Here is a 19,350-nt window from a genome sequence, read left to right on the forward strand (position 1 = left end):
GCAAAATTCAAACATCTGGCGTCGTGGCTCGGCCGGAAAGATTGAGAAACTTGGTTTTTTAATTCCTGTAATTCCAAAACACGCCTGAAAATCATGAAACTTGGCATGGTGTCATGACATGGCACCAACATGCTGCGGTAATTTTTTAGGCCGAATTAGGACAAGCTTTGGTGTAGGCTTCTTGCAAACCGGAGCTTCCCTCAAGAAGGCTCGCGGTTCCGAGAGGGAACGTGTCACCTCCGTGTGTGAAACGACATACGTACACTGCCTTCTCCCGCCTGAATTTTTTACACAGCTAGATTAGACCAAATAGAAGTGCCATGCCAAATTTTGGAATTATTCCGGGCTCGTTTCACCTTTTTATACATTAATTGACTTTCTAGGCATTTAATGTGCATAATTCAAATTTGAACTGCAAGCACAGGCTCCAGTGCACAAAAGTTGTTAGAAATCACATGTGTGTCCTTGGGTGAATTTCTAGGTCCCATGCTAGAGATGGGAGTGAAATTTAAACATCTGGGCGTCGTGGCTCGGCCGGAAAGATTGAGAAACTTGGTTTTTTAATTCCTGTAATTTCAAAAAACGCCTGAAAATCATGAAACTTGGCTTGGTCTCATGACATGGCACCAACATGCTACGATAATTTTTTTGGCCGAATTGGGACAAGCTTTGGTGTAGGCTTGTTGCAAACCGGAGCTTCCCTCAAGAAGGCTCGTGGTTCCGAAAGGGAATGTGTCACCTCCATGTGCGAAACGACATACGTACACTGCCTTCTCCCGCCTTAATTTTTTTACACAACCAGATTAGACCAAATAGAAGTACCGTGCTAAATTTTGGAATTATTTCGGGCTCTTTTTGCCTTTTTTATACATTAATTGATTTTCTAGGCATTTAATGTGCAAAATTCAAATTTGAACTGCAAGCATAGGCTCCAGTGCACCAAAGTTGTTTGAAAAATCACAACTGTGTCCTTGGGTGAATTTCTAGGTCCCATGCAAGAGATGGGAGTGCAATTAAAACATCTGGGCATCATGGCTCGACCAGAAAGATTGAGAAACTTGGTTTATTAATTCCGGTAATTCTGAAACATGCCTGAAAATCATGAAACTTGGCATGGTGTCATGACATGGCACCAACATAATGCAATTTTTTTGGTCGAATTGGGACAAGCTTTGGTGTAGGCTTCTTGACAACCGGAGCTTTCCTCAAGAAGGCTCATGGTTCCAAGAGGAAACGTGTCACCTACGTGTGCAAAACGACATACGTACACTTCCTTCTCCCGCCTTAATTTTTTTACACAGCCAAATTAGACCAAATAGAAGTACCATGCTAAATGTTGGAATTATTCCGGGCTCGTTTCACCTTTTTTATACATTAATTGAGTTTCTGGGCATTTAATGTGCATAATTCAAATTTGAACTGCAAGCATAGGCTCTAGTGCACAAAAGTGGTTTGAGAAATCACATGTGTGTCCATGGGTGAATTTCTAGGTCTCATGCAAGAGATGGGAGTGAAATTCAAACATCTGGGCGTCGTGGCTCGGCCGGAAAGATTGAGAAACTTGGTTTTTTAATTCCTGTAAATTCAAAAAACGCCTGAAAATCATGAAACTTGGCATGGTCTCATGACACGACACCAACATGGTACGATATTTTTTTGGCTGAATTGGGACAAGCTTTGGAGTAGGCTTGTTGCAAACCGGAGCTTCCCTCAAGAAGGCTCGTGGTTCCGAAAGGGAATGTGTCACCTCCATGTGTGAAACGACATACGTACACTGCCTTCTTCCGCCTTAATTTTTTTATACAACCAGATTAGACCAAATAGAAGTACCATTCTAAATTTTGGAATTATTTCGGGCTCGTTTTGCCTTTTTTATACATTAAATGAGTTTCTGGGCATTTAATGTGCATAATTCAAATTTGAACTGCAAGCATAGGCTCCAGTGCACCAAAGTTGTTTGAAAACTCACAAGTGTGTCCATGGGTTAATTTCTAGGTTCCATGCAAGAGATGAGAGTGAAATTCAAACATCCGGGCGTCGTGGCTCAGCCAGAAAGATTGAGATATTTCATTTTTTAATTCCTGTAATTCCAAAACATGCCTGAAAATCATGAACTTGGCATGGTGTCATGACATGGCACCAACATACTGCGATAATTTTTTTGGACGAATTGGGACAAGCTTTGGTGTAGGCTTCTTGCAAACCGGAGCTTCCCTCAAGAAGGCTCGTGGTTCCGAGAGGGAACGTGACACCTCCGTGTGTGAAATGACATACGTACACTGCCACTGGTACATACGTCCGAGAGGCTGTGGAGATGATGGCCAATCGATCACTAAGAGGAAGAAATTGAGGGAGGCACTCCTCCGACAATGCAAGGTAAGAAACATCAAGCTGAACATATGTATTACAATTTTAAATGCCACTGGTACCCTTGACACTTGTCAATGCAGGAGCTTGAAGAGATCTGTCGTGGGGCCCATTGGATACTCCCAAGATACACAGTATTACATTCAGTATCAGATGGTATGTACAAATGTTTACTTTTATCTCTTAGATATTCTAGATAGGAAAGTATTAGGTCCTTGGACATGTAGGCATGACAATTAGGAATATCATATGAATGGGTCATGTGCCACGTACTTCCTGATTCTCATTTATCGAATTTAATCCCTATAGGTATTGATTCGTTTTGTGCATTGAGATGATACACTACAAGAAATAGGTCAACTTGCGACCATCACTATTGGTCGCTGAAAGGTCATTGTTTTTCATTTGCAATCTTTTTGTGACCAAAAACAGATGGTTAAAAGCTGACGGTCGTAAAATGAAATTAACGACCTTCTCTGTGAGAAGGTCGTGGAAGGCAACGACCAAAACAAAAGGTCATTGATTCTATGACCTTCTGTTTTGGTCGCTAGCTGTCTACCTAGGCTACTTCGGATCCGACGTGGCAAGCTGACATGACAAAATTGTGACCAATTGAAAAGGTTGTTGATAAGATTCAGCCTGGTCCAATTTTGTCTTTTATATGGGTCGAGCCCACTAATTCCAACAAATTTATGTTTTTTATGGTCAACTAAATGGGCCAAGCCCAATTTTACAGGCCTTTTCTTTTTTGGGCTCTTTATTTTTTCTTGTAAATTTCTTTTTTGTTGGCCTTTTCATTTTGTTTTCTGCTGGCCTTTTCATTTTTTATAACTTTTTGGCAGAATTATTATTTTCGCTATTTAAAATAAAATAAAAAATTCCACATCAACATCATTAGTTGGTTGTGGCCTTTTCAGGCGCAGTCTAACTTTAAGCATAGAAATTTGGAAAACAGATATTTAACTCATATATATTGTTGAGAAATTTTCATAATTTTGCTGTCAAAGCAGCATGTACACACAAATACAATTTTGCTGTCAAACAGCATTTCAAACGTACATCTCATGACATCGTACATAAAGAACAACGCCAAAAAGTTTACAATATGCCATATGGCTCAAATCACACAACACATGACATCCAGGTTCAAATGATCCGAGCAACGAAAAAACTTCACCAGTACAGCATACTATCTGCACATTTAAAGAGAACAAACTATATGTCAAAAGAGAACTAAGCAAAAAATAGCCACTAAAAGAAAGCAGATAGTATACTCAGTAATTAATATAGATTTGCTCACTGGATACACACACACAATTTGCATATACTTTTGGAAGGAAGTGCAGATTCAAGTAAACTGCAGAGTTATATCAAGACTATGATACCTGATGGTAAATAACAACATGAAACAACAGCAGGAAAACCCAGATAGAAACTAATAAACCTAGATAGAAAGTTACAAACTTGAACCCCTGATACAGACCAGTAATCAACCCAAACAATCAGTACATTCTAACATGTTAAGTGGCTACCATTCCAATAATATTTGTACCATGCCATAGGGAAAAAAATCAGTGACCTCACTGCTACAAATTAAACTGATGCTCTTCTACTACTAAACCATTCAAGCTCATAGTCAGGATCAACAATACTAATAACCTGTAGGTACAATGGTACAGCAGCAAGCAAATAGTGCAATAATACCACCACAACGCCTGAAGAAAAACACTATCCTACTGCCACTCTCATCCATTCAACTGACAACATCTATTTCTTGGAGGGAGGGGAGGGAATAGATAGGCTAGTACCAGTTAATGATGGCGTCAACAATGATATGGATGAGGTTGGCGTCGGTGAGCAAGGATCCACCTCCCGTCGGTTCCATCCATGTTCCGGTGAGGCATTTTCCTCATAACCAGGTTATATCACCACCAAAATAGAATAGAGTCAGCGAACAGTAAGAACCTCCTCACGATCGACCAGAACAAGAACATTATAAATCTGGTCAAATGCATGACTTTTGTTCACCTCACATACACAATCAGGTACACAAGGATGAGAATAAGTGGGTGTTGTTTTTTAGACTGCACAGTCAACAACAAGAGCAGATGTATTATTTAGGTACATAAGCATGTGTAACAAGCACTAAAAGTTTGATCTATTTGGAGCAAGCCAGCATCGATCGAGTTCTCACAATATAATTGAGATGCATATATCACATTCCGTTGGTTACGTTACTCTTCACATGCTAGATGGCGAGAGCATGAATATGCACTACTCAGCTATTCCATACAGATGAATTAACTTGTACTTTCATGATATAGTTCACTACTCAGCCATTCAAACACATGCATCAATACTTCTTATAAATAAATAAAACTAATCCTAGTCGCCAGCTAATTGTATAAACGCACACAAAATAAACCTTTACCTCTTGACTCTAGAGATTATCAAACTTCTACTCGGCAGTGGTCGTTCTATCCACCTCTGCACGCATCCACTCCTCCAGCTCTAAGCAACTTCCAAGACACAGTAGCCGCTCGAACATGCACACAAGCAAACACAACAAACAAATTAATCAAGATTTTGAGATTTTGCATAAGCCAGAGTCAAGCACGAGCTATTCAAGGACAAACTGTGTGAAGAGCTTGATGATTATATTTGACATAAGCAGTTACACGAGAGAGTCAGTGACATGTACAAATTTTAGCTTTTTCTACCTAAGTACAAATAGCAAAATGGAACATAGGAAGGTTGATTATATTTGACAGAGCTAACCGAACAAAAAAGAGAACATAGCACCACGACTTGTTGAGGACAGAAATAATAATGTTTGATTCAGAAATTAGCAATATGAGGCTCAGTAAGGTCCTATCTTAGAGCCTGTTTGGACTCTCTCCCCGCTCCAACTCCGCTCTGGAGCAGAGCAGCATCCAGTTTAAATTTTTGTAGTCGCCCAAGGGCCGCTCCATGCTGAAGGAGCGGAGGCTTGCCAGACAGGGCCTTAGTGCTATGGGGATTAAGAGCATGCACACAAAAAGTTAATTGGCAAACAAAACTTATTGGTCAGTTCTCAACACAGAGCAAACTAGCAAATGATGTTTATTGCAATAATTAACAGGGCAGTAGCTCAACCTAAAGAAAGGCAGCAGAACTTATATGAAAGAAATCGAGTTGTAAGTGTATAAAGAGCGATCGATGATTCATTCGGGAGACATGGTAGTTTCTTCTAACATATTGTACTATCAATTAAACTCTCACAAGAAAGATGCCCCGGTAAGTAAGCTAAATGGGTGACAAACTTAATAGTGAAACAAGTTGATAGTTGTACACTATAGTGTTTACGCACAGTCGAACTAAATGAATTTCAGATTATGTAGCATGCATTGCATAGTGAGTAGGTGTTAGGCAATCCGATCTGGTTATAGCCTGCCATATTTAGTGCTCCTATATTTGCATATAAATCGGGCCATTATGGTTAGGATTGTATTGATTTGTTTCCTTGATTATCTTGTAACCTGTCTATATATATGAGATAACACGGAACCCACATGTGTGGTCAATTACTCTTGCCTTATGTTTCCATCATGGTATCAGCCAAACGATTCTCTTCCATCCCCATCCACTTCCGCCGCCGCCCTAGGCTGCCGCGCCGCCCCTCCTCACCACCTCCAGCCGCCGCCGTCATGCCAGACGCCGGCCCTCTCCATCCCCACGCCGCTCTATGGGCGCAAGCCAACTCCATCCAGAACATCAAGAGCCTCATCCCAGTCACCCTCGACCTCAAGGCGTCCAACTTCTCCAAGTGGCGCCACTTCCTCACCATTGCCGTCAACCAGTTCGCCCTCGCCGATCATCTTGAACCGGCACCCCCTCCCGCTGACGCAGAGTGGCTGCGGATGGACTCCACCGTCCTTCGGTGGCTGTACGGCTCCATCAACCCCGACATCGCCGACATGGTCATGGCAGCCGGTACCACGGCTGCCGCTGTCTTCGCCGGCATCATCTCCCTCTTCCGCGACAATCAACAGGCGCGTGCGGGCTACCTCGGCCAGAAGTTCCGCAACATCGTCCAAGGCGACAAGACCGTCACCGCCTACTGCCTCGAGCAAAAAACGGTCGCCGATGCTCTCGCCGACGTCAATGCCCCGGTCTCTGATGACGCTCTGGTGTGGAACACCATCAAGGGCCTCAACGACCACTACAAGGACATCGGCAACCTCGCGCCTATCATCAAGCCATTCCCCACGTTCCTTGAATTTCGCAACATGCTTCTTCTCCAGGAACTTAAGCCGTCCTCCCCGAGCTCTACGTAGCCTGCGGTCTTCTACTCTGCTCCAGCCAACGGTGGGCCTCGCGGGGCATCTGCGCCTCCACCACCACAACCGGCCGGTCTCGGTGCGCCCACCGGGTACGGTACCAGCCACTACAAGGGGAAGAAGAAGAAGACTTGGGGCGGTGGCGCCCCCATCTTCTCTAACATGCAGAACCCCTGGACCGGTGCCATCCACATGTACCCGATGATGGGTCCTGGCGTGCCCACGCACGGTCATGTCGGCCCCGTCAGCATCCTCGGACCGGGACCCCGCCCCTCGGCGCCGCTGCATCGCCCTCCTGCTCTGGGCTACATGGCCCTGCTTGCCCCGTCACCTCCAACCCCCCAGGCAACGTACCCCCAGGCGACGTACTCCTACACCGGCTACCCCACCTACGGCTCCTCCTCGGCACAGACGTGGGATCCGTCCGCACTCGCGAGCTACTTCAATACCATGAGTCTCCAGGCTCCTACGGAGTGGCTCATGGACACTGGAGCCGCTGCTCACATGTCTTCGAACGCCGGTAATCTCACCTCCCTCTCTTCATCTCCTCCACATCAACATGTCATCATTGGTGATGGTTCTTCTATTCCTGTCACTCATTCTGGACATGTTTGTCTCCCTACCTCTCATCATCTCACTCTTCGTGATGTCCTCGTTACTCCTCATATTGTTAAGAATTTAATCTCCGTTCGTCAATTTACCACTGACAACTATTGCTCGGTTGAATTTGACCCATGGGGTTTCTCTATGAAGGATCTCAGGACAGGGCGCGTGATTCTCAGGTGCAGTAGCTCGGGTGACCTCTATCCGCTCACTACCTCGTCGCACGCTCTCACCGCCATCACCGTCGACTCCACCCTTTGGCACCGGCGCCTCGGCCACCCCGGTCATGACGCGTTGCGGCGCCTCGTCTCGTCATCCTCGCTTCCTATAAATAAAGTGCACAAGGATCCTAGTTTATGCCATGCTTGTCAACTTGGCCGTCATGTTCGTTTACCTTTTTTTGCTTCTACCACTTATACTCATAGACCGTTTGAGTTAATTCACTGTGATTTGTGGACTTCCCCTATTGAGAGTGTGTCTGGCTACAAATACTATCTTGTCATTCTGGATGATTTCACTCACTATGTATGGACATATCCCATGCGGCAAAAATCTGAAGCTTTTGCTCTTTTGTCTAACTTTCGTACTTATGTCGCTACACAGTTCTCTCTTTCTCTCCAAGCGATCCAATGCGACAACGGCCGCGAATTCGACAATCGCGCCCTTCAGGATCTCTCCGTCCAGCACGGGATCCTCCTACGTTTCTCATGCCCATACACCTCTCCACGAAACGGTAAAGCTGAACGCATCATTCGCACTATCAACGACGTAGTTCGTACTTTGCTTTTTCAAGCGAGCATGCCTCCAAAATTTTGGGTTGAACCCCTTCATACGTCCACCTATCTTCTCAATAGATTACCCACCAAATCCCTTGCGGCTCCCTGTCCTTTCTTCGCTCTTTTTAGCAAAACACCAGACTACACCCTTCTTCGTACTTTTGGTTGTTTATGCTACCCCAACATTGCGTCCACTATGTCTCACAAACTGTCACACCGTTCAGTCACCTGTGTTTTTCTTGGTTATCCATCTAACCACTATGGCTATCGTTGCATGGAACTTGAAACTCGTCGCGTTATCATCTCTCGCCATGTGATTTTTGACGAAACTCGGTTCCCGTTTGCTCCTCTTTTTTCTGTCTCTAACATGCAGCAGCACGCCTCTACACCGCCCCTGGATGTTGATCCGATCGACATGTTCGACTCGGTCGTCGTGCCACCCATGCATGTTGGGTTGCGTCCCTCTTCTGGGTCGTCTCGGTCCACTGGACAGCGCCTCGCCTCCTCACCAACAACCTCCGAGCCGGCCTCGTCACCCTCACGCACGCCGGCCCACTCGGCACCGTCCACGCCGGTCCACTCGGCCGCACAGACGTCGGCCCCGCGCACACCGGCCCATCCGGCCTCGCCTGCGCTGGCCTCGCCTGCCTCGGTCTCGCTCGACCGCGGCCCATCTCCAGCGGCCTCCGCCGTCGACTCCGACACCGCGGCTTCTGGCTCCGCAGCCTCCGAAGTTGTCTTCTCCACGCCCCGTTCGTCTCCGACAACGACACCGCCGTGTTCGCCGCCCCCGGCACCTATGGTCGTCCCTCCTCCACCGGTAATGCGTCGACCTGCTGTGGCTGCTCCTCACCACATGGTGACCCGCCGCCAAGCCGGCAAGACCATCGGTCCGCGTGAGCGTCTTAACCTCCACGTCGACACCGAAGCTTATCCATCACCGATTCCCAAGTCTGTTCGTGGTGCTCTAAAAGACCCGAACTGGCTCGCAGCGATGACTGATGAGTACGGCGCTCTCCTCACAAACGACACGTGGGAACTTGTCCTCCCGCCAGTCAACGCCAATGTCGTCTCTGGAAAATGGGTCTTTCGTCACAAGCTCAAGCCGGATGGCACCCTCGATCGCTACAAAGCTCGATGGGTGTTGCGCGGATTCTCTCAAGAACACGGCATCGACTTCGATGAGACCTTCAGCCCGGTGGTTAAACCGGCTACCATCCGGGTCATCCTCTCGGTCGCCCTCTCCTCCAACTGGAAGATTCGCCAACTCGACGTCAAGAACGCCTTTCTTCATGGGCGTCTTAACGAGGTGGTCTTTTGTCACCAGCCCACTGGCTTTGTTGACTCTGCTCACCCTGACCATGTGTGCCGCCTCAACCGTGCACTCTATGGCCTAAAGCAAGCCCCTCGTGCGTGGTATCACCGCTTTACGAGCTTTATCACCTCCTTCGGCTTCACCTGCTCCAAGTCGGATACATCACTATTCACTCTGCATGGTCCTATGGGGACTGCTTATCTTCTCCTCTATGTCGACGACATCATCCTCACAGCTTCTACATCGACCCTACTTGAACGCGTCATTACCGCTCTCAGCGCCGAGTTTGCCATGACCGATTTGGGCGAGCTACACCACTTCCTCGGCCTTGCTGTTCGTCATGACTCCAGTGGGATGTTCCTCTCGCAGACACAGTATGCTCTCGAGATTCTCGAGCGTGCTGGCATGAGCTCCTGCCACCCTGCCTCAACACCCGTGGACACATCGCCTAAGCTGGCCGCTGCCGCCAGCTCACCTGTTGCTGATCCTTCGGAGTATAGGAGTTTAGCTGGTGCTCTTCAGTACTTGACGTTCACACGTCCTGACATCGCCTACGCTGTCCAGCAGATTTGTCTTCACATGCATGATCCCCGTGACCAGCACTTGACCTTGGTTAAGCGTGTTCTCCGCTACGTCAAGGGTACCCTGCACCACGGCCTTCAGCTCACACCCTCATCCATGGATCGCCTTGTTGCTTACACTGATGCCGACTGGGCTGGTTGTCCTGACACTCGCCGATCGACCTCTGGCTACTGTGTGTTCCTTGGCGACAACCTGGTCTCGTGGTCCTCCAAGCGTCAGCACACCGTCTCCCACTCTAGCGCTGAGGCAGAGTATCGAGCTGTCGCTAATGCCGTCGCTGAGGCAAGTTGGCTTCGCCAACTCCTCCAGGAGCTTCACCGACCTCTCCCTGCTGCCACAGTTGTTTTTTGCGACAATGTCAGCATCGTCTATATGTCCACGAACCCTGTTCAGCATCAGCGTACCAAGCACATCGAGATCGATCTTCACTTCGTTCGAGATCGTGTTGCGCTTGGGCACATTCGAGTTCTTCATGTGCCTTCTTCCCGACAGTTCGCGGACATCTTCACCAAAGTCTTGCCATCGCCATTGTTCTTGGATTTTTGGTCCAGTCTCAGCGTCCGAGAATCTCCCGTTGTGACTGTGGGGGGCTGTTAGGCAATCCGATCTGGTTATAACCTGCCATATTTAGTGCTCCTATATTTGCATATAAATCGGGCCATTATGGTTAGGATTGTATTGATTTGTTTACTTGATTATCTTGTAACCTGTCTATATATATGAGATAACACGGAACCCACATGTGTGGTCAATTACTCTTGCCTTCTGTTTCCATCAGTAGGTGTCATTTCTGAACACTGCCAATGTGGTTGAACATAACAATACTAGGAATGAGACACACCAAACACTGCAGATCAGTGATGCAATATAACACTGTAGGGGAAGGGGAAGGGGAAGCAACCAGCAGCAACAGTAAGGCCGGGGAGGCAACCAGCTCGAGTAAGACACCATGGAGGAAAAGAAGCCCTGGTCTTGTGCTCCAGGGAGGCGGTCTACAAGGCGGGCAGGCCGACTCCTCCGAGCGCGAGCTTCAATAGCTTCCCCTTATAATCGCTCATCTTGTCCTCCAGGGAGGCGGTCACGGACAACGGCCTCTGCGCGACGCCACTCGAGGGGACCGCTCCAAAGGGGAGTAGACCATTCGCTGGAAGACTCATGGATGGTGCCATCTTTGCTCACTGGATGAAATGAATGGAGATGTCATCAGCATGGATCAGAGACAGAACATAACTGTTGTTGTCAGCATCATTTAGAGAAAAAACAAATTAATTCTTGTAAAAGAAAATTTTGCACACATCCAAGTACTTCTCCTAAGTGTTTAATGCTCTGTATCATCAATTCAGTTGGACAGAATCGACCAATGGTACGAGCAGAAGTCCTATCAGAATCGCAAATTAGAAGAACACACCCCCTAATAAGCCTGAAGTCTGAACAATTCATTTATTTTTGGACAGTGGCTACCACCAGGCATTGGAATGTAAAATGTTTACAGCAAAAAGGCTTCGTCCGCCACAGATTTCTGCTCGTACCATTGTAAAATGGTTGCACCAAAAAGATTTGATTTCTAAGGACGAGCTTACGCGACCACATTTAGTACATAATGTGTGTGTTTTTGGCCTAGAGCATCTACCAAGTAAAATTACTACCCACAAGCAGCCTTCAAGTTCAGTCTTAGACAAGCCAAAGATTACAATATAAGTGCCACACCCAATTGTAGCGGGGTATGGAAGAGTAATAAACCTTCTTGATCTCGCCCTGGCCAGGCGTCCTTCTTCACGCAGAGCACGTCATAGTAGTGCCTCACCACCACGGGCCTGGTCCCCGCACGCAGCCACAAACCTCAGGGCAGGCTCACCAAACCGGGAACAAACGAGAACCACAAGGATTAAGGTACACATGGCATTTTCCCAGTGTGCAGTCACTAAATAAATGAGAGGTGTATGACGGAAATACAACAAAATAGTCCAGTTAACTTGTCGATTAAGAGACTAACGAAACCGGTAATCTAAGCATACTAGAGCTTCAAACCTCAAGCTAAACAGAGTAATACTAGTGCATACAAAACCTCAAGCTAAACACAATATGCAGTACAATGGAGACATATATACTCATACAAGAAGATCACTGCCTGCCGTTTTGTTTAGATGACATACACTGCAAAAATCTTAAGAGAAAATAACTACACCGAGCAATTTACTTCATCATTAAGCGAGCAAGTTGACATGGCATCAAATCAAACACAAGCATCAAAGATCTGTCAATCTGCATCATCAGTAGAGCTACACTGCAACAGGGCATTTCAACATTATTTAACCCTTCAAATATTTTTTTTGATACATGCCATGACTCAATAGGTCAGGCTGTGTTCCAGACAAGGATTTCCTTTCAACATATAAATGTATGTGAGACTGTGAGTTCTAGCCAAGGATTTCCTTCTTATTTATGTGCAATAGGTCAGGCTGTGTTCCAGACAAGCTTTCCACTACGCAAATGTTGATAATTATTCTTAGTCTGAAAAATCTACCAGCACAAATTTAATTTAGGAGCTTTAGAGCTACACAATGCATGTGACTTAGAGATGATCTTCCACTGCTTCAGGATATACTACTAACGTGACACTACGATCAGAGACCCTTTGCCGAAACTGTGTGCGATGTAATAATCGCAAATGGTGGTGTTAAAAAACCTTCAAAAAATGCGCAAAACATTTGCGATGGAGGATGCATCAAACACGGTTCAGATTTTATTTGCGTGTGCGATGCAGGATACAAGGTTAATCCATTCAAACTATATGCGATGAGGCAGAACAACAGAAACGGGCAGCCATAATGTGTATGCGATGCAGGACACACGGTTAATCCGTTCGAACTATTTGCGATGAGGTAGATCAACGGAAACGGGCAGCCATATCATTGTGTGTGCGATATACGGCATACGGTTATCTCGGACGAACTGTTTTCGAATAGGGAACACAACAGAAACGGTTCAACTTAACAAGATGTGTGTGATATGCTGCATACAGTTCACATGGATGAACTATTTGCAATGAGCCAAAAGAACACAAACAAGTCGTGTAAACAAGATGTGTGTGATACGTGGAAAACAGCCGACTCGGATGAACTGTTTGCGATGTGAAATTACAACACAGACGGTCAATGCAGTTACTTCGTGTGCGATTCTGTGGGTACAAAAAACTTTGAGAAATGCAAACTAGTTGCTTGCAGTGGCGGAGTATCGCACACGATGCGACTGCGAGTACTCGTGTGCGGTGATTAGTATGTTACACATACGTTTCCTTATGTTAACATGTGTGTGAATTTGCAATATGGACAGTTAATCTGCAAATGCCTTCTGGTCATCGGGCACACGCTTAAACTCAATGAACTATGTACGATACTAATACTTTCCATGAAAATTTATGAACTTGGGTAACAACATTTGAGTAATATATATATATATATATATATATATATATATATATATATATATATATATATATATATATATATAGTGGTTACACTATTCGACAAAAGGAGGATCTTCGTAACACGGTTTTGACAACCATATGTTCCATATCTACACACTTAACATAGTAACAACTATCACATTTTAAGAGGCTAAGGGCAAACAACCATATGATCCATATCTACATACTTAACATATATAGTAACAGCTAGCACATTTTAAGAGGCTGAGGGCCAACAATCACAACTATCCACTGGAATCAGCTTGATCACGGCGACTCGGCATCTCGTCAATGAAAAGGAAGAGCCCTCCTGTGCCTTGGTAGATCATGAGTAGAACGATGTCTCCAATCTTCCAATATGGATGCATTGCCACGAGAAGCGAGAACTTGTTAATTTGAATGGTTCCATTTCTGGGGGAAATGCAGAACCTTGCAATCACATGGCGTTATTAGCAGGCACAAGTGTAATTCGACCACGTCGGGAAATCGGTCCAGGAACTGCTACAGGGAGCAATTTCTATTGACATGTAGAATAAAAACAATTGTAACATATCGTTGAAGATATATATAGTTTATGAGCATCAACATTAAAATAAGACTTTTTACCAGCGTTTTGTGCACACAATTGGCCTTGTTCAGTGTGTGCACCATAGGTCTATTTAATCCCATCCAAAAGCCAGCATGCATATGTTGTACTATCTCTGTCAGATTATCAATAAAGTTTATGACATGCTTCAAGTCCTTCCGGTGAAATTAGGTACGCTTAGTAACATACAAATCATTCACTATGCATCCAACATATCCTGCTTAAAAGATGGAAAGGTATTATTTATTCAGAACATGGCAGAAGAATATTTAGTGCGCATAAATTGGTAAATAGAATTTGTTAATGCGTAGGAACGGAGTCAGAATATGATATCACAATTGGTTGTTTAAATAGTGATCAATTGGTTGCTTAAATAGTAATATGACAGCAAGGAGAAAGTTGAAAGGACACTAACCTCGATCAGACTTTGATCGGCTGATGATGTTGGGGAAGTAAACATCCATGTTAATTAGACCAGGCTGTAGTGCACGCACTAGAATTTTATTGCGAGCTTTCAGTTCATAACACTTAGACATTTTTCTCCAAAGGTCCGCATTAAAATAGGAGTGACTATCTTTATCAAGTTTTATGCTAACTGTCATTGTACATCCATGCTGCGTTGTCAATATGACATCCTGGGAGTCATCAGCAAAGTAAAGCCCAAGATTTCCATCTACTCCTATTCTTGCAAAGCAAGGGATGTACTACTTGAAATGAAAATTAAGATCGTAAATTAGATATACTAGTCAACAACCCGTGCATCTGCACGGGCTAGCTAATTTTAGCAACGCATGGATATCCAAAATTTTGTAGCATTTCTTGTATGTGAATATTTTTCATAAAAGACAATATGTATATGTATTGTTTGAAATTACTCTTCAGAAGATATTATAAGGAGGAAATATATTTTTTTAACTCGTAAACATCTGGATGGGGAATTATTACCTTTCGTACAATATAGTCATGTCCAATGATCTATTGCTAGTAAGAAAACCTAGAGCAAGCATGAGAATATCTTCTGAAATATTGAAGGCTATGTGACCTTGTTGATGCTTATTGGTCAAAGGGGCTGAATTCCAAGTGGCATATCATTGAACATTTCGATGTACAATGAATATTTCAATGAACATGTAGAAGGAAAACATGAAATTGCATAGTAGGATTACAGACTTGTCTATAGTACATGTGCATAGCAAGTGTAGTGACACAGGCTTGAGCAATATGCAATAAAATTATATACGGTGATGCTTACATTATGTCGTTGCTTTGGCGATGTTGGCAAAATAAGCTGGGTTTTCAGGGACCATGGATAGTAGGAAGTAGGAACACCTAAGAGGCTACTTAATTTAGTGTGTTTGATCCATGCGATGGTGCAACAATAGAATCATATATAGAAGTAATGCGTATAGACCAAAATTAAGAATGCCATACAATAGGTTAGTCATATAGTCTGCCATGAGCCATTCAAAATCTAGGTGTGGTTCATCGTGCATAACAAAACAAAATATTAAGGGTGCACTATTCGGTTGAAACTTCTACATCACGCAAGAATTTGTAATCTGAACCTAAACAACAAATAGAAAGCAAAATAGACATTATATACCTGCTAGTGTCTCATGCTTCTTCTTGCGATATGATGTGACAAACTACTTTTGAATGCAATAAGCTTGTAGATCATTTTGACTTTACTGATACTTTTTGAAATTTCCTCAAATAACAGAAGCTCCGAAATCTGATCTCTTGGATCATGGGAAAAAATCATAAATACCATACTGGCATAATATATGTGAAACTGAATCATTACACAGTAGAATCCGTTTGTGCTGATGAAACTGAAACTTACAATGAGACATTACCGGAACAAAAACAACAAATAAAAAGCAAGTGGACCTAGGTGAAATTTTTAATCATACCACGAAATTCAATAATGCCTGTATTTACATGGAAGGCACTACTTCTAGTTTTCGAACTTCTACAGATCTTGTGGATACAACACTAATATTTAAAAGTTCCAACATTTGAGGATATATACAACATTTTCTTAGAAGAAAAAAACCATCGTTTTGCTGTGCAGAACAGAAGACCAAGCGTATATATGTAATAATCCATAAGTTGCGCAGATGTGTTAGTGACTCTAATTTTTTTTACAAAAATGACGTGGCCAAAAATAGAGAATATCAGCAATTTCTAAAAGTCTATGGGACCATCTAGTCTGATATGCTCATATAATCTAATTGCAACTAATATATGATTACTCAAATTATATCTGACTTTTGGTTCAGTTTTACCCTGAATGTGTAGACCATACATCCATACGGGTGGTTCGTCATTTCCAGATTAAGAAAATAAGGGATACTTCTAAAATTAGAATGTACTATTTGGATCATTAGGCTTTTAACTTACTATAGAAAGTCAAACTGATCTAACAATGTAAGCCACGCTAAAACTTGATCTTCACAGCATCAGGCTAAGCATTCTCGGAAACAACTTATTAACTGCAAAAACTTTACCCACATAGATATGTAACAAAAATAAAAGTGCTCTTGTTAGGATAATCTCCATACTACAACAGTTTGGTTTACTTGCTTGACAAACGAAGCACAAACTATTGATCTGGTTTGTCGGCATGAAAGCAACAGTATCAGTTACCTCTTGCTGCATAATACAGATAGAATTAAAAATGCACGAAGAAGACAAAGCCTGGTATTTATAATTTCCCATTCTATTGAAATTTGAACAGGTATCGTGTGGCTATCAAATCTGCAACTTTGTCAGACCACCGATTAAGTATAGCAATTATATGAGTGTGGCAACTGTTTTTTAAATCATAAATTTGTTCACTCCCTAAATAGAAAGTAGCACACGTTAGTTCCTCCTATACTTAGAAACAAATTGTAACACAGTTAGTAAGAAGAAAGACGGAATTTTATGGAACTGATTAGAACTCAAACGATGGTGGCTTGCTGTAAGTCATGTCGAGGAACATGGATTCTGATGTCTCACCTAGATTATTTGTTCTTTGATGATTACCTTGCCATCACGGCTCAGCCTGGACATCCTCCACCATCTGCGATAGCGCCGATGATAGTAGTTCCTTCATCTTCCTCCATACCACCCCCTTGTATAGGAATCAGGACAAATATTGGAACTAAATTGTCAATGTGTTTTCTTCTTACTTGTAGAGCACTACGTACCACATACTCTAGAGACATCTCTCAGACTGGACGATCAGGTAATGTTACTGCTGGCTGCACACCATTCTCTCCCACACAAAAAATCAAAAAAAGAATATGAGTCGTGTGGATAGATTCTGCTCAACCTTAAACATTCATCGAGCACCTACAAAAATATGAGAGAAGTTAAAACATGCGATCTTTGTGGAACATAAAGACACGATTATACTAAAAATTATATCTTATTGGCAATGGATATCCCATGTTTTAGACATCTAACCGCCCAGCTTCCTCAGGCCTTCAAACATATTAGAGTCAGTGCCTGTAGGGAGCTTACCTTGTAGAGAAAGTACTGCAACATGCAATCGCCATTTGACTCCACTTTTTCTGTACACACCTCTCACTCTCTTGCATATGTAGATCTCGACGGATGGAAGACTTGAATCAGACAGCATGGCTGCTGGCTTCCTGCTAGGTCCAGCCTGCCCCTGCAACTTTTTGGCACTTCTTATTGGCTTGGCATATGCCAGCGCAGCTGCAGATCTGTATCAGCTGAAAAGTCCAGGCCCGCAACTCAACAGCACCGGCTGATGTGATCCCGGTGACATACCTCGAGAGATGGAGACCAATTTGGGGAATAGTCTTGGGAGAGAGGTAGAAGCAGACGAACTCACCAGCAGCAATTTTAGGGCATCTATAAGACTATAACTCTAAACTCACCAGTAGCAATTTTAGCGCATCTATAAGACTATAACTCTAATACATGTATGAAAAGATTATTTTGTTCCTTTGACCTAGATGCTATTTTCCACTCAAAAATCAAACGCGTCATGTTAACGCATCATGTAAATTGCAAACCTAGCATATAGGAAGGAGATCGTACAGGCACAATCAGATGACAGAACACAATAGGTTTCTATCTAACTCCCCAACATAAATATTGAGCAGAGAGCAGTACGGGACTATGTAAGGAGGCAGGGCTATTTCTAGATTGAAAAATTCTAGGGGAACAGATGATGTAACGTGAATATTGTAGGGGAGGTAAACCGTGGCATCATCTTCCATAGTTCCTCCACTCTAAAGCTTCACCAATAATGGCGATTGTTTGATCTGATTGAAACTGTAGTCGATGTGACTCCTTCTCCACTATAACTTCCCACCTGAATTGCAATTTGATCGCACCATAGAAGTTGAGGGGATTGGACGCCTTCATCCTCAACCAATATGGATTGCATCATCAGGAGCTAGGACCTGGGGTAGTGGAGATCCAACAGTCATAGAGGCTGGTTGGGCTGCTTTAGATGATTCTTCCATGAAAACTATAGATCGGAGGGATGAGGAGGAGCAGCAGCGCTAAAATCTTTTCAGCGCTAGGGCTGGAAGGCTTGGCGGAGAAAGAAGACTGCAAGGGGAGTTTTTTCTTTCCTAAAAGAGGGTGCACGTGGGACAACAGCCTAGGACTCTTAGGGCACATTATCCTACGGTTGTGGATAATTACTCTCGAGATCGTACGGACAATTTATTTAGTTGTGAGGATTAACATAGAGCGTCATATGGTGCCTCCAATTAGTAAATATAAGATTGAAATAACAGAGCAAGATGCAAATATGGGAGTAACTGATAGAACAGATCCATATATATACAGAGAGATGAAAGCAAAGTACAAAAATATAAAATTAAAAATAGATAATGTAACAAAGATTTGATGCAAATATATAGATAATGTAGCAACAGACGGTATATGTTCACAAATTTAGGCCATGCCGACCGTGGTAGGATGAGATTAAACATACCGAGCGCTCCCTAAAGTCATCCGGAATAGTGAGATAGAACAAAAATGATTCCATGGTGATTTCAGCCGGTTGATTAACAGCGACGGACGAACTGCGATAAGAGATGAGTGAATATTTTGCTAATTAAGTTGATTACCTTCTCCATGTGATAAATCCCCGGCCCCATCCCGCAGAAAATCCCAGTCGACCAGAGTCTAGAATGTCGGTGCAGATAGGCGGTGGAAAGCGATGGAGGCGAAATCCGGTGCCATTTGGAGCGCGACCTATGCCCGCCGCCAAAAGCCGTCGAGCTTAGGGTGCAGAGTTGCGGAGAATTCCGTGGCGAGTGAGTGGGGACGAAGTGGGCGAGGGTTTTCTTTTCCTTTTGCAT

This window comes from Triticum aestivum, chromosome 7A (genome assembly GCF_018294505.1).
Source record: "Triticum aestivum cultivar Chinese Spring chromosome 7A, IWGSC CS RefSeq v2.1, whole genome shotgun sequence".
NCBI lineage: Eukaryota > Viridiplantae > Streptophyta > Magnoliopsida > Poales > Poaceae > Triticum > Triticum aestivum.